Here is a 16,254-nt window from a genome sequence, read left to right as displayed (position 1 = left end):
AGTTAAGGCGCTCAAAAGATATGCTAGTAATCTTAATGAATAATTGATTAGAAAGGAGTCTGGCAGTGTTAATTGTGAGGTGCAGCTGAGTGAATGCCAAAACAAAAGCTCTTCTAAATGTTTCCGAAAACCTTGTAAAGTCTTTAGCATTGAGCAACAGGGTCAGTGCACTGAAGTGGAATTTAAAGGGGGTTCTTGAATGTAATGGATTTTGACTTCCCTTTGTCATGTGCCTCAGTGCATCATTGATTGAGCACTCATTTGTTAAATCAGCTGTATTTTTTGTCATTTGTCAGAGCATAGACACTTACTGCAGCCTTTTTCCCTTTAAACACGAGTTTCTTGTCTTAATAAATCACAGGTGTAAATTAGTTTTTATCTAAGGTGATCAATTTTTCAAGCAGAGAGGCATGTGAAGATGGTCACAAGGAAACACATTGTGAGCTTTTATTTTCTTAACTATTAGAAGAGAAGGGAAAGATCAGGGATAAATTTTAGCTGAAACATCGATAATTCATGTCTTTAAATTCAGCTCCCAGCAAAATGCTCAGAAATGATTTTATTTGGAAAGCTCTAAATGGTGTGCATTGAAAGAGTAGTTCAAGGTAACCAGCGTTCAGTCAATTCTTTAAGAAATGAGCAAAGGAAACCTGAGGGTTAAGGCACAAGCAGCGTACTGTACGTTTGCAGTGATGAGAGATGCTCTCTGATTAGTGGAAAGGCTAATTACCTGGAGTATGCAGGAGCACTGTAGGTGCCATGCATACCTGATTAGAGTTCTGACAGCAGGGCAGAAGAAAGAAGACCTTGAGAATGTGCCAAAAATATCCCTTTATGTAAGCAGATGCTATTATCCTTGGAAGAGAATAGTCGCTTATCCAGAATGGTTATTGCTGCTAGTAATAAGTATTCCACGGATGGGCCATCAGCTTCTGAGAAATGTACATTTACGGTATTTAATACAGCAATTACTTGTCAAATCTGGAAATGTTCATCTTGATGCTCTGTGCTTGCTGGATAAATGACCAAATCCGATTTGTTTGCCAATTGTCATTGCAGCTCAGGGTCTGAGCGAGTAGTCAGTGAGGGACTGAAGACAAGCTAATGTTTGGAGTTTTTTCAATGTTCATACTAGTAATGAAGTTAGAAGGTGTTTCTTGGTTTCATCATTGAGTAAGAGTTCTTCAAAAAACATATCTATGACAAGAAAATGCAGAGAGCCTCAGAGTTCCTGCTGGGTATAGGCTTACATGTTAGGTATGCTTGGAAGTCAGCTCTTTGGAGGATTATACTTTTAAACTTTTTGGAAAAGATTTGAGGAGGGGATAAAAAGAAAGAGAAGAGAGGAACAGAAAGGAAAGAGCCTTGAGAAGGCTGGGGAGGAGAAAAGCCAATCACGTTGACAGAAGAATTTAAAGCTTCTCAATAGCATAGAGTGTAGCACTGTAACTGCCTAGATAGAATTAGAGTGAAGAAGGATGGAGAAACAATCTTCAGCTCTGACACCACCTCTTTTGTAAAACAAACCTTTCTGCAAGGTGCAGAATGCCTTCTTTTTCTGGGAGGAGCTGTAAATGCTCAGCACTTTCAGGCTTGGGCCCACAATGAGCAGCAATGTAAACGTACCACAGAGTTGCTGGCGAGTTCAGTGCATTTTCTTGTATCACGGTGAATCATGATGAGAAATTTAATTGTGACTGTGACTTGATAAATACGTTTTGTTTTGCTGGCAAGTACACTGCAGTGACACGCTAACATCGCAAAGGCTGTGTGTGTCCCCCGCAGCAGAGCCTCTTGCTCCTAGACCCACTCTACAGGTAGCTTGCAAGTTAAGCAGCTGTTTTCACTTTTGCTACTGTCAGGCGCTTGGGGACAGTTTCCTTTCTTCTCTCTCTGGCTCCCTAGGCTCTATCAAAAGTGTGAATCTGAAACCAAACAACATAAAGCTTCAGTCCACATCTTTGCTCAGCCTTTACATGTACATTTTCCTGTTTTGAGTTCTTTTAAACTGCAGCTATCAGAAAGAATAAAATAGTGCATCACCTAGTAGAGTACTGAAGTGATCATCCAAGCAATTTTCTTCTCCCTGAAGCCAGACAGCCAAAGCTTTTTATTACTGACTGACTGAACTTCCTGTGTCTGTCTGTCTAGGTTGCTAGGCCACCTTGTTGTCATGATTTGTTGATGTTGGAGGCTTTTGATTGTAGGCAAACCAGAAATGCTAATTTAAATATAATATTTACATTTAAAAAAACTCTTATATAAGATATATAAAAAATAACCCAGCAGTTTTAGATCACTCTTCTTTTTTTTTTGTGTGTGTGTGTGTCTGTGTGTGGAAAGTTGTAGTAGGCATCTGGCAAACTGATCCTGGAACTCTTTAGTTTATGTACCTTCTCAGTAAAACAGCGTGGTTAAAAAAACAGTTTTAAAGTCTTTAGATAGCTTGCAGCTCATTTACAGCACTAATATTGGGAATGACCATCCCAAGTTGTTGTTACATTTAGCCTACAGGATGGTTATTTCTGCTCTGTGTATGAGCTAGGCTGATGTCCTTTGTGTCTGACCCAGAAATGAGAAGGATGATGGCATTGTTGCCTTTTAATAATAGGGCCTTGATTTGCCCCCTGCAGTGTTACACTAATGTGCGTTATGTGCAGGTTATTTGCATTGCCTGTAATTGCTTTATAGGTAAAAGAAACAGTTATGTGTAATTGTAAATAACCAAAGCAGTTCGTTTTTTATACTATTGCCTGTGAGAGAATATGCAGCAAAACTTCAGGAAAAAAAGTAGGAAATTGAGTCTTTTTCACATAGAAATTACACTTAGAACGAAAAGAGCTGATAATGAACTGGTAGTGAGTAAACTGGTGAGTAAGGATCCCTTCTCTGATGAAACATACTTTTCGGACCTAGGCAGCCAGGAGCTGTTTTATTTCTCACTTGTAAAGTATCATTTGCAGAATGTGAGCAGAGTCTGTATTTAACACCAAGCTGAGGCTATTTAACCCTGGCATGTTATGGGTATTAAAACTGCCCTGTAATGGGTAATTATTAGTTATTAACAGCTAATACTGAGTTGGATGATGGGTTGTTTTTTGTAATTTTCAAAATGGTTACAGCTGGTAGGTTGCAATGATGTGTAATGCTGATAATTAGGTTGCATATCTTGATTTTGTTAGATCAATGAGGCAAACAGTGCGCCTGAGAACTGTGTTGAAAATCAGGTCAGTTGTTAATCTTAGGGTGGGTTAAATCTTGCTGCTCTCTCTGCAATTCCCATGTTCAGGATAGAGATAGCAGGTGATTTACTTATTGTACAAGTTCTCCACAGAAGTCCTGTCTGCCACCCGCCAGGTGAAACAGTTTATGAAAAGTGTTAGGCACACAAAATAGACACAAGCAAATCTCTTGTTGGTTAGAAAATCCTAGAAATTCTCAGTAAAAATTAAGGGCCTTAGGGATATGTTTTGTCTCTTCAGCTAATGAGGTTCTGTGAAATGTCTGTGGCATGTCATTTAACTGAGTAATTACAAGGGATTTCACTTTTAAAAGGAATGTATTCTACTTGTAGAATGAGAATTATTCTGGATACAGAGTACTGGGGCCTTTGGAAATTTAAGTACACAAATGGCCTAGTCCCGTACTGTGAACTGCCAGCTTTGCAGTAGTTCTTTGGGGAGAGCTGGGGCAAAGCCTGAGGAGGAGTCAGAAAGGAGCTAGCCAGGGAGCTGGGTTTCCCTGAGGACAGAGTCGACTGAAGACTCTTGCCCTGAAAAAGGGAAGGTAGAAATCTTGGATAACATCTTTTAGTTGTTCCCTTGTTTTACCTCCTGTAAAGTAGGTAACACCTTCCAGGTTAATACTGTCTTGCCATTTGTGCTCTTGGGAGCTCAAATCAAAAAAAGCCTTTCTTGTGGGGGCTGTGAGGGAAATATTTTCTCTTCATTTGGTTCCAGTCTCACATGCCAGCTCCCTTTCCTGCCTAGGCAGTCTCTGCTAGACTAGGACTGTTTTGTTTTCAGAAACAATTTTCTCCCTCTGGAAATATTCTGTTATGTTACTGAATCAAAGATCCACATTTCAGGGCAGATGATTTAAATGCAAAACCAGTATTCATATCAGACAGGGGAAAAGCAGGCTCCTTCTGACAGCAAGTTTGAGCAGCATAACCTGTACAGGAAATTGAAGTACAAAGCCAAGTTTTGTTTGCTGCCCCCCCCCCCCTTTTTCTTTCTCTCCCCCCCCCCCCTTTTTTTTTTTTAACCAGTTCTTTGGGCTGCCTCTGCCTGGGTTTTTACCTTTCTACAACTTACCTGCTCCAGTACGCCCGGAGCGCGCTGACGTTACCGTTCCCAGGTAAACCGTGACGTGCCGTCTTTGTCAGAGGACGCTCCACAAAAGCTCACTGCAGCGCACATGGGCTTCGGTGCTTGTTGCCACACTCAAGCTCTCAGCAGTACCCTGCCTCTCCCTGTGCTCGGGTGATGTGGGCAATGCTGGGCAGCCTGAGAGCCTTCCTAGGCGGCACTCCTGTCTCCTTGCAAGGGCAGATGGTAGATGTGAGCCAGGCAGTATGGTCTTGTGGAGGTGAGTTTCAGGGAGGTGAGGTTTCTCGGACCTGCCAGCTTAAAATCAGTGTAGATGGAGCTCTTTTGATGTGACAGCACTGTAGATTCAACCAGTTTCCTGCATGCTTCAAAGCGGTTGTCAGTTTCTTTAGCAGGTGGAATGAGCGATTTAGGATGCTGTGCTGAGGGACAGGCTGCTCTAAGCAATACCTTGGCCTAGTAGGTCATCTGTGACTTGAGTGATTGCATTCAATTGAACAATGCACCATTCTTTTGTCTTGAATGTGAGGTCTACATCTGTATCTAGTGAATAACATATTAAAAAAAAAACATCTTTGAAGCAGATGGTTAAAAAAAAAAATTTACAATATATTCCAAGACTCGTATGGCATTGATAACAAGAAGAGAGGTTTTGGCCCATTCTACTGCATATGAACAAAACCCTGCATTTTCTTGTTGCAGATGTGCATACTGAGCATGTTAAAATGTCTGTTAAGCAGATTGTCTACTCCGCAGGGATATCCAAAACAATGCAGAAGTTTCATGCTCTCAACACTGTGTTGGGGCAGTAGGCTAAAAAAGGGGTGGCTGAGCACTTGCAAAACCAAAAAAATGTCAGTAGGAGAAAAGAAGCAGGTTTTAGTGTTTGTTTAGAATTGGTAAAATGAATAATAATCAGTCTAGTCATGCTGAAGTATATTTGGAGTTAGAATTGAGAAACACCTTTTCTGCTATAAATAATTTGGTAACTCTTTAAACATAAAAAAGTTTCTTTTGTAAGTAAATGACCTTAATTTAATCAGTTAATTTAAACAGAATCACATTTCTGTCGTTTGGGTTTTTTAACCTTAGTTTGCTATAGTGTGTACTTGTAATTTTTGAGGCAGTTATTTTATTATCTGCCACAGAAAGGTGGTTTATGGTCCTTTTTCCTTATTCACAGTCATAATAACATATTCAACCCATGAATGTTCAGCGATTTATGCACAGTTCTGTTCAGCTGAATACTATAATATCCCATTCTAACCATTAAAAACAGTTATCGCAAGATAACACTAGGTCAGAACACAGAGTAGGCTGTTTTAAATCGTATTACCGATTGCTGCTTTGTGAAGATTTTCCTCAGTTGTGTTTAAACCGTGCGCTTTTATTTGCTGCTGGCTTCTAGAAAAGATGGCCCGGCAACCTAATTCGAATTGAGACGTCTTGCTTTTAATGCCCAGTTGAAAGTAGGTGCTTATATACTTTCATTTCTAATACAAATTATGTAGTTCCAGGCTTTTTGAAGACAAGGTTGCATCTTCAGTTACATCTTCCAAAGTGGAGAATATTTACTCATTTACTACAGAAGTTACTATGGAACTTAATGTTTTTATTAATTAATTTTGTTAATGCAGGACTTACTCTGGAATTTATGCAGATGTAGAAAGCAAGAAAGATTTGCGTTTACAATCAGTTTAGTTTGTGTGTGTCCTGTAGACATTTTGTAGTCTGCCACCCACCCTCCCCGGGGGGTGGATTGGTAGTATACCAGCTGGTGTGTTCTGTTTGTAAAATGTGAGATAATCACTCCTGTAAGACTACAGTCCTAATGTCTGTAGAACTGTATTTGGGAACACTGAAAAGAAAGGATACAAGAACCACCTCTTTTTTTGAACGTTGTCTAACTCATATATTAGGATCTGCATATATGCCGTCATATTTTTTAATAATGCCATTGCTTTCATTGACTATGTGTGTATGTATTTGCATGCATTAAGTTTCTTCTTCAAGAACAATTTTATTTGAGACTGAACTTGCTGGATTCCTAGGAAAACAAAACAGTTTTTTTCCTCCCTCCTTTTAAACCATGGTATTTGACTCCTCATGAGTATGTATTCATTATCTTAAAATAGAAGCAACCTCCCCTCCCTGTGCTCAGAATCAACATTATTGTTGAATACCCAGGCCTAGGAGAATACTGGTTGCATTACAAGCAAATAATTTTCCATTCTGTATGGTGGAAGAATCTGTCAATTAGTATGAAAAGGGTTAATCATATTACCCCTTTTTAAATACCCCTTCATTTTGTCTGTCCTGTGTTTGCAAAAGAAGACACAATCAAATGGCAAACCTGTGTTTTTGTTCCTTTTCAAAAATCCCTGACAAGCCCATGACACAGGCTACTGCTGTAGCTGTACATTTCTATTCATTATTGATGACTTGGGGCCAGGCAGGCAGCACAGAACACAAGCAATATAGATTACCATATTGGGGGCTGGGTTTTGGGGGGTTTGTGTATACGCGTGCGCACACACACATGCATGTGTGCATTTTGGTTGGGTTTGGCCTTTGAAATACTCAATTCTGAGAGGAAATCATATCTGGGAATAATAGTGGAAACAGATTGAATGAGCTTTGTAATTCATTTTAGTAAAACAAGTCAGGGCACTTAGACTAAGGGAAAAAGAGAATGTCTGAGCTCGCTCGTTCTCAAAGTAATTTATTAATAGTTTAACTTTCCAGCAGAGTTGGAAATGATCTTGAAGGGTCCTGAGCATCATTTACCCCAGGGGATTTGGAGGGCATTTCTCACCTTACAGAGTCTAGTTAGCACCTTGGCTGATGAGACCTTTTCCTGACGAAACCAATGTAAGCTAATTTATCTATAACAATAATTATAGACAAACTATGCTGTTGGTTTGATTTGGGGAGTGCGGGGGGAGTGGTATCTCATTTCATGGATACACGGACCAAACCCACGTTTTGGGTGAATATGAGAATTATGCCAGCACTTCAGTGATATAAGCAGTATTTCTGAATAGTAGGTCACCAAGAGACCTTTGCAATGCTAAGAAACTGTTTTTCTACTACTGATTCATAATTAATTCTTATAGGTTTTTATTGGTACAACACTCCTGCCCATTATATAAAGTTTTTATTTTCTTCCCTGTGTCAAAGAGGGGTTGTATTGTGTTTCATACCTGCACTGTTTGAGGTTCTTGGCTTGAAGAAAAATGAGGGAGATAGCAGTTTATTTAAACATAGCATTTAGGTTAACAAAATGAAATGTGCTTTGGTTCATATATTGATGGTGTGTTTATACAGAAACTGTTCTACTTAAATAGCTTTCAGTTACAAGGAAAGCTATAGAAAGTAATAAGTAGAATCAATTTTGATAACTGCTTATAACTGCTCATTTCTGTAGTATTTGTTACAGCTTTTCTCTTAGTTTTCTGTAATTTTTCCCTTACGCTTCTGTTTTCTTTCACGCAACTGATAATCATGGCAGGAAAAGTTAATTCACCGTTTAGTTTATTCAAGGGTTATTGTGTTAAAATATTGTTTAAAATGTTTAACAGAATAAAATACTGAGTGCTAGAGGGTGATTAGGTCCAGCTCACAAGGAAGGACAGAATAGGCTTGTAGAGACCTTGTTCTGTTGGATCTCTGACTTCGGACATCACTGTTTCAATTCTGCTTCACATGTAGAGCCCTTTAAAGTTAAGACTGGTGTAGAGCATAAAAACTGCTTTCTCTTGTTTTGGGAAGGAGAGATGAGAAACCATTCCAGTCAAAGAGGGGCACTTAGCTATTCCAAAAAGCAGTGTCAGTCAAAGCAGAATGTTTGCTTAGCATATTCCTTCCATTTCTGTGGTTCTGGTTTCTCTTGTTGTGACTCAGTACTCTTTAATGTGTTTCAAAATACGGAATCAACTATGTGGCTAATTTAACAGTACAACAACTTCTGTTTTAGAAGGAGGTTCTTTTCCCTGGAAGGTCCCACAGCACCATCTAGTGTGCCCATCCTTTCATATTGCCAAATGGTTTTGTGATAGCAGAGGTGCTGCGGCTGGCACGTTTTGCTAGTAATAGTAATGTCATCTTAGTAATTAAAATTAGGATTTTCTGGTTACTTGACACAAATCCAAATCCAGGAGAAATTTAAATCCTTTGTAACTTTCTTCTGCAAGAAAACAGACTTAAAAATTAGATGGAGAAATAACTTTTCTTCTAAAATGTGTATGTTACTGCATTTCTGTTTTCTACATACAAAACAAAGGAGAAATTGTGATGCATCCTTAACACTGCACTGACATACCTTGCACTTAACACACACCCCGAAGCATGTAACTGTAAGTTTATTATATCCTTATATTAAACTCTTTATCAAGAAAAGGCCATGCTTACACCTGCAGACACCCTAATCCTACAAGCTGTGCGTCCTTCCTCCTCAGTCTCACTGAGGTCATGCTGTACGGTGTGGGAACCTGCCTGCATTGTAGAAATTACAGGATTGTGTCAAAGTGATTTTTGCAAAGACGAGGGGATCGCTCTGAAAAATGCATGGGTGTGGATGATTGAGAAGTTCCTTTCTCCCTTTAATGCCTCCTCTAGGGAAGGCCCACCTAATGGCAGTGTATAAATTCAGTTCCTATGCTGACATACAGAATTACAGTGATCTTGTTCTCTGCTGACACTGCATGAGAAATAAATTTGAATAGCAACAGACAGTGGTTAATGAGCTGGAATTAGGAAAAGTATCGTGCATATGAGGAAGTTTTAAAAGATTCTCACTGAGGTGGGACGTAAAGGAGAGGAAGAAAATCTTGAGGCCAGGAATGGTGGTCAGCAAAAGCAACTGAAGAGGAAATGGGAAACAGTTGGAGCTACAGGCTCAGCGGTATCATTGAATACACTTGAAGGTGTTAACAAGACAGCTGACTTGAACTTGTTGCACAAGAGAGAGTGGCACAACAAAAAGTTGCAGGAAGGTGTTACAAGTTTGAGTGGGGAATATGGCTTGACCCATTCCAGACGCCTGAGCAAAGGCCCACCAAAATCTCCTTTGGTCACACACAGCACTGCAGAGCTGCTGCAGTAACAGGAGGCTGCAGCACTCGGGAAGCATCGCCAGAAGCAGTTTCCCCAGCAGCACCCCCCCACCTATTGTAGAGAGCTATTCCACACTCTGCCAGACAGCTCCCATCTAACTGAATTTCATTAGTTATTCTTAAAATATTGCTAATATAGGTTAGGAGGTTTCAGGATGTTTGATGGAAGCACTCGTTTCCAACTCTGATTCAGACTTTTGTCGTATTTTCTGCATCATTCCAGATACTATTCCAGTATCACCTGCGAAGACCCGAGAAGTTTTTATAGTTGCTTTAAAACTGCAGGGTCCTTACTACTGTGTGCTGAACTATTCTGTTGCTGTGTAAGAAGAAAATTTCTAATGTGTTGAAGATGCCCTCTGCTGGGAAGCCAGGCAAACTAGGCTTGTATGGAGTTTTACCTTTCTGAAATACTGTTTTCATACTCTTGGCTTAACTCTCAATTTGATACTGGAACCTCATGCCTCAACCTTACTGAAAAAATTGCTTTCTCCTTTTGGTTTTATTCTTTACACTCAGTCTGTGACAAGTGCAGTAGTGTTATGGCCAGTAGTTCAGATCGCTTGCTTAGTTTCTAGGTTCTGTTGTGTTGGAAGAACCAAATTCTGGCTGCTTGCATTCCTTCTGATTCCATTTCGATTTCATACTTGCTTAAAATGTGTGTGAGGGGAACATCTGCAATTAGTAATTATTAATAAATAGTGGAAATGCTTTTGATTTCTACTATTACCTGATCCCAGTATGCTTTTTAATTTATTTTTTTTTATTTCCTTTCCCACAGTAGAGGCCACTAGGTTGACACAACAGAGCAAAGATGGTACAATGTCTGGAACAATTCACAAAGTACTATGCATAATCTCATAGCTGATATGAAATCTCGTTTATTTTGTCCCCTCTGATAAAACAAAAGACGTTTTGACACAGTGCTTCTAATTTTACAGTTTTGTTGTTATTGGCCTAATTGGATGAGTTGTAGCTATTGTTATGGTACTTATTTATAATTATAGTTGAATTGGGGTTATGTAGAATTGTATTTTCAATTTTGTATTGTAGTTCATTGCCTTGGTGTTTTAAAGTGTTTATGAATTTAACAAAAATGTGTGAATTTAACTTCATGCTCTTTTCAATATCTTTTCAGATTTTTCCTATTATTTATTATGGGGAGGATGGGTGTATTTAGCATCCTAAAAACCATCAATTCATAAGCCTTTGTTCTTCCTAGCATTCAGATCAGTCATTTGATATAAAACAGGACAATACAGAGCTAAATTACATATTTTATTTTGAAGTTCTACAGTCGTATTAGCCTTCTCAGAAGCAGCAATATCACTGGAGTAGCTGACAGGAAAGCGATATATGGTAGGAGACTTCTAAAGGCCTGTACTTTGCACCTGAAATGATTTTGAAAATAATTAAATTGGAAAACAAAAGGCAAGTGATTATTTGGCGTCAGGAGCTTCTGTGATGTCCATGGGGGAGCAACACAGGGACATTGAAGTTGCGTCATGGGGCAATGACTGAAATTACAAGCACACCAGAAAGTGCAGTTCTAACTTAATCTCTGAGATTGCAAGAGATAAACCCAAGCATTTACATCATTTACATGGACAGGAAGTTTGAAAGGGGGGAAAACATATGTTTTATTGTGAAAATCTATTTCAACATTTCATTCAACAAAAATTTGTCATTTCCAACGTCGTCTTTAAGTAGGAACAAATGAACAGCATAGTTTGTATGGCCATGCTTACACAAATATTAAAAACTGTTTAAAGAACCCAGAAAAAGGTTGTCTCAAATAGGCTCCTGCAGCCACTTGATCCAAATACTAATGCATAACTCATTTCTGAGGATTTTGACTGGTTATCCAGGTATGTGAAAGCCCTGTTTCAGCAGTAGGAGTCATTCTTTATATGATGTCTAAAATTAAGATTACTGCAAAGCAGTTTGGCATGGGACTATACCTTAAATCATTTTATTCAAGAGGATGCATAATGTGGTATTGCAGGTAATAAGCAACATTTTGCACAGGTGTCATGTCGCAATGTGGAATTGTGGAGCTGTGACCAGTCTGTGGGCTGAGGGCAGGGGGAAGTCTTGTACTCCTTCATTTGAATGGACTGAGAGTTGGCTTTGAGTGCTGTCGTGGTCTTTACAATCTCTATCGTGTTCTTGAAAACACTGAACAATAAGATTTTTGACCTTTAGGAGAGCCCACTTTTTTTCCTTTGTGATGATACCAGATTTTTTGAGAACATCTGTTTATCTGTATTCTGTCAGAACTTTGGTACTAGCTGTCTATTGCTCACAAACATACCTAATTCAGACCTAGAAGTACTTTTCCAGAGGCAGGGTTCTCTTTCTGAAATGTAAAAAAACCATAAAGTTGTCTGCAAATTTGTCGAAAACAAAAGGAAAAAAAAAATTTTTTTTAAAAACACACTTCCAAGCACAAAAGCAAGGAAACAAAAGATGTAGGAAGAAATAGAAATAATAAGTGTTTCAGGGTAAAGTCTATCTCTCATGTTGTAATCAGAAAAACCACACAGTTTTGGGGGTTGGGGGGGGGGGGCTGGGTCTTTTTGTTTGCTCTTTCTTTTCCAAAAAGTGCCAGTGACTCTTGAAATAAAACCGCATGAGAAATACTGCTGTACACAGATGAAGATTGAGTTTCAGTCCTCGTTCGTGCTTGTTTTCTCATTAAATTACCCAGAGTTCATAGCCATTTTTCTTGCACCTTACCCTATCAGTAGGAATGGAAATGTTGCCCAGTTGACATTTTGCTAACCTTTATTCAATTTATAACATAACGCTGCTTACACTTTTGCTCCTTTTGTGTCCTGCTCTGATGAAGCATTCAAGAAGATCTGTAGCTGTAAGCATGAGTAGATAATTGATTTCAGAAAATGCAAATTTGTTCAGAACCTTGATTACACAACCTTTTTTTTTTTTTTTTTTTCTTTCTAGCCCTACTTCTTAAGACAAATCAGATGCGACTTTGGTTAAGGTTTTTTTCACTAGTAATTGCCACGTGCATATCATACTGATGACCTGTAAGAATGAAGAAAAATTGCATGGGAAATTCGTGGGAAAGGGAAAGGAAGGAAAGTTCACATGTATTTCATGCCTCATTACAATAATCCTTACTCGTCTTCTACCATGTGTCCCTCTGGATCTGTGCCCACCTTCCTCTTACTATTTGCATAATTTCTTTCTTAATGATTTGCCATCATAGTTTCAAATCCATTATGCTACTTCCTTTTGCTGTCCGATTTGGCAGCCAGTTACATATATTGATTCTACATATTCTTTCGGAGAATAATCACCTTTTAATATCTGCTCTACAGCAATGCTGTACTGGATGAAACCTATAGACGACCTCTTAACATCTTTATCTATACAAGGCAAATAACAATTAAATGGATCTCCAAGTATGTCCTTGCTGTTAAAGTGTATGTTTACGCACATACTCGCACACACAAACCTATATTTAAACTCTCTTAATTAAGACATGTTTCATGATCTTTACTGTTAAAAGAAATGTGTTTACAGGTATCTGACTATTCAGGCTCCTATGTTGTATCAGTGTCTCAGGTCAGGCTGAGATCTTTCTTCCCTTTCCACTAAAATAATTGAAATATATCCAGTCAGTCTTTCACATCAGAGGTGTAAATGGATTTCTTGAAAGTTTTTCTGCTGATAGCAAACAGCAGTCACTTTACAACTTTGACTCCATTGTGGGCAGCAGTCGGAAAGCTTAACACTCCCCCCGAACTTTGAAGATGCTAAAACTGTGTAATGACCTTCCATTCTCAAGGGCAGATGCTCAGCTTCTGCTGGAAGTGCTTAATCTACAATCTGTTTATCTCCATACACTATGTATTTGACAGCACTTGCCTGGGAAACAAGGCAGCGAAAAGCATAGTCAAATTTAGTTACTTTTTCCTCTCTGATGGTGTGAGTGTCCAATGGACTTACAAACGATAGTCTTTATTTTAATTTTTAGCTTCCTTTGTGCTTTTCAGCCTGTTGTAGTCTTAGAAAGCAGCCACACTGCCGGTGTCAGAATATGCTAGTCTTTGTGAAGCCTCTGCTAGGGCGTGAGCTGGACCGTGTAAAGTTAATTGTTTTCTTCCACCTTTTCTTTATTCCAAATGAACCAGATTTTGGTTTTACCTTCAAAACCTGAATCGTCGTCTGTATTTTCTATCAGTAGGCTTTAGACTTAATGTGCTCTATATATTATTCTTTAGTGGGTATGAATTGAGACACATCACATAATGCTTATGAGCATATTGAGGAGCACGTTTCTAATGAAGAGGTAACATGTTGAAGCAAGGCAGTGTGTGCAGGGAAAGGTAATACCTTTTGTTAGACAGATATACTGTAGTCATATAAACCCTTCTTCAAATCTGGAACAGAAACCTGAAGAGAAGGGCTTTTGCACATAAAAGCACATCAGTGTCTTCAGGTAACATATAAATGGGCTTTATGTGTCCAAAGTTTGTTCTTTACCAACTGCATCAGTTGGTCTGGTAACAAAGGTTCCCTCCCCTAACAAATCTCACCTTGCTTGCACCTGTAAGCCATCACAGTCACCACAACACTAATGACTGAAAAAAACCCTTTGGTTTTAATGTAATTCCTGTGGTTTTTCAAACCAGCGTTCCTTATCAAAATAAAACATTAACATCAAATTACTCTGATTCATCAACAGCATCTATTTTTTAATATGAACTTGTCTGTTCTGTCAGATAATTGTTTAGCTTCCCAAGGAATTGCGTATGTGTTGCAAATGGGAAACTTCAACCTTGTAAATCCTTTCTGTGGTGAGGCAACAGGAAACTTGCTTCTGTTATTATTAAGATCACCAGGTTCAATAGAAAAATTTTGTAAAGAATTGCTAGAATTGACCTTTTGAATGCTGGATTTTCAACAAGCTCAATCAGTAATCTATTTATGATGTATACTAGGATTCTCTTCCTCTCCGCTTAAAGAATTGTGAAGAAGTGTTACTGTCACAGAGGTGATGTTTCCTTTTGTGACATGCTTTGAATTAGCAGTGGCTGTTGCCCGTATTGTTAATATCACCAAGCTTCTAAAGCAAATATATACCAAGTCACAGGTCTCATCCTAAAGAGGAAGGGCACCATCTTTATTTAAAGGGGAAGTTTGTTTTGGTTTGTTTTTTTTACCTTTGCATTTTTTTTGTAGTGTATAAAAGCGCTATATACAGAGGCACGAAGCACGTAAGAGATGACTAATGGTGCTGAATCAATGAGTTCCTTCAGATGTAGAGGAGAGCTGGCTGTACTCACCAGCTGACAGTGTGCTCTCTTCTCCCTACACTCAATGCTCATTTGGAGTATAGTATGGTTTTGGCATATCACTTCCCACTCCATCCATGCTCCTCTTCGCTCATGTGAAGGTCTGAAGGTGGAACCCTGTTGCAGTGGTGTTCTGCCACCCCCAAATTACATAATACTTACGAAATACTCAAGCACTTGGTAATATTTGAGCTGCGCAGTGTAGTTGTCAATGGGGAAAGGGGAAGAAGGGGAAAGTCAGGCTCACGTATTCTTAGTAGTAGTTCATAAAAGCTGGAGTTTGGTTGTTGTGATGAAGTGACTGTGTTGCATCTGCGTTATACAGATCTTACTGTGAGTTCTCCGTTCTAAGCATCATAGATGCTACTGTATGGAAGTGTCAGTTCAGCTCTTGGCGCCTCCTCCCTTCTTCAACTTTTGGTTCTTCCTCTACGGCTGGTATGCTTGAACACCTATATTTCTTCATAACTGTTACCTGCATTTTGGTCTGGGCCTCCCTGTAAACAGTGAGTGACTCCCTGAAGCAATTCTTACTGCTTCTACTTCTTCTCTTTCTACTCTTTTATGATCTATCTCAGTTGTGACATTTGCAAAAAGATAAATGATTATTGGTAGCTAGGCTGTGGGGCAGTCAGATATGGCATGTATTATTTATTTCAAAATATGTTTTGAAATTCTGCAGAGCCTTCAAGTCGCACAGCTTAACTGTTGCCTCCTCAATCCTTCTTGTCTGCTATCATTTGTGGCATTTACTTGTTGCATTTTGTTTTAAGAGCACAATAGGAACTCTCTGTGCCTAATGGGCTGTCTGGATCCATGACTTTTTGTGGACCCAGAAAGCAAATACAAAACTAGTCGTATAAGGTTTTTCTTTATATTAGCTTCCAAAAGATTGAAGTAAAGCTGTGTCACTCAAGGTTAAATGAAAAGCAGGGGACAACAGCTTCTTTTATTCGATTGTTTTTCACTTGGAGATAAAAACAAACAGAAAATAAGGATCCTTTTAGATGGATGTGAGCAAGTTTTAGACTTGTGTCCTTTAAACAATAAAGTTTGTGAGTAGCTGGACGACTAGTTATTCTTGAGACATATCTGAATGAAGAATAGTCTTGGCTTACAGAAGTTCTGACCAAGCTTTGTGAATTAGCATGCATTAAATGATAGAATCATTTTATTGAGCAATAATAAAATATTGAAGTCAGATGGAAGGATGATGGGGAATTGCTATTTGCAGCTATGAAACTGATGTATGTCATGTTAACTCCCAACCCAAACAACTCATTTTAAGATTTGCTCTCATGAAACTTAAAATCCTCTGTTTTGTCCAATCATCAGCTTTAAACCTGTTCCTTGTCAGTGATGGCAACAAATCTTTTTGCTTGCGTCTGCCTGGGGGATGTGGAAAGCTGAGGTGGTCCTGTGTGGTTAAATTAGATGAAAGACTTGCCTTCTACCAGTGAGATGCAAAGTCTAATCAAGTGAAAT

At 38.9% G+C, this 16,254-nt stretch overlaps 1 protein-coding gene across 8 annotated transcripts in view; it reads left to right on the top strand.

Annotated features, from left to right (window-relative positions):
- Positions 1-16,254, top strand: part of SLC10A7 (solute carrier family 10 member 7) — a 157,319-nt gene that overhangs the window by 87,754 nt on the left and 53,311 nt on the right. The gene's annotated exons all lie outside the window — the stretch shown is intronic.

This window comes from Harpia harpyja, chromosome 2 (genome assembly GCF_026419915.1).
Source record: "Harpia harpyja isolate bHarHar1 chromosome 2, bHarHar1 primary haplotype, whole genome shotgun sequence".
In the NCBI taxonomy this organism is placed as follows: domain Eukaryota; kingdom Metazoa; phylum Chordata; class Aves; order Accipitriformes; family Accipitridae; genus Harpia; species Harpia harpyja.
The sequence above is the reverse complement of the archived record's forward strand: the minus strand, read 5'-3'. Positions and strand labels throughout refer to the sequence as shown.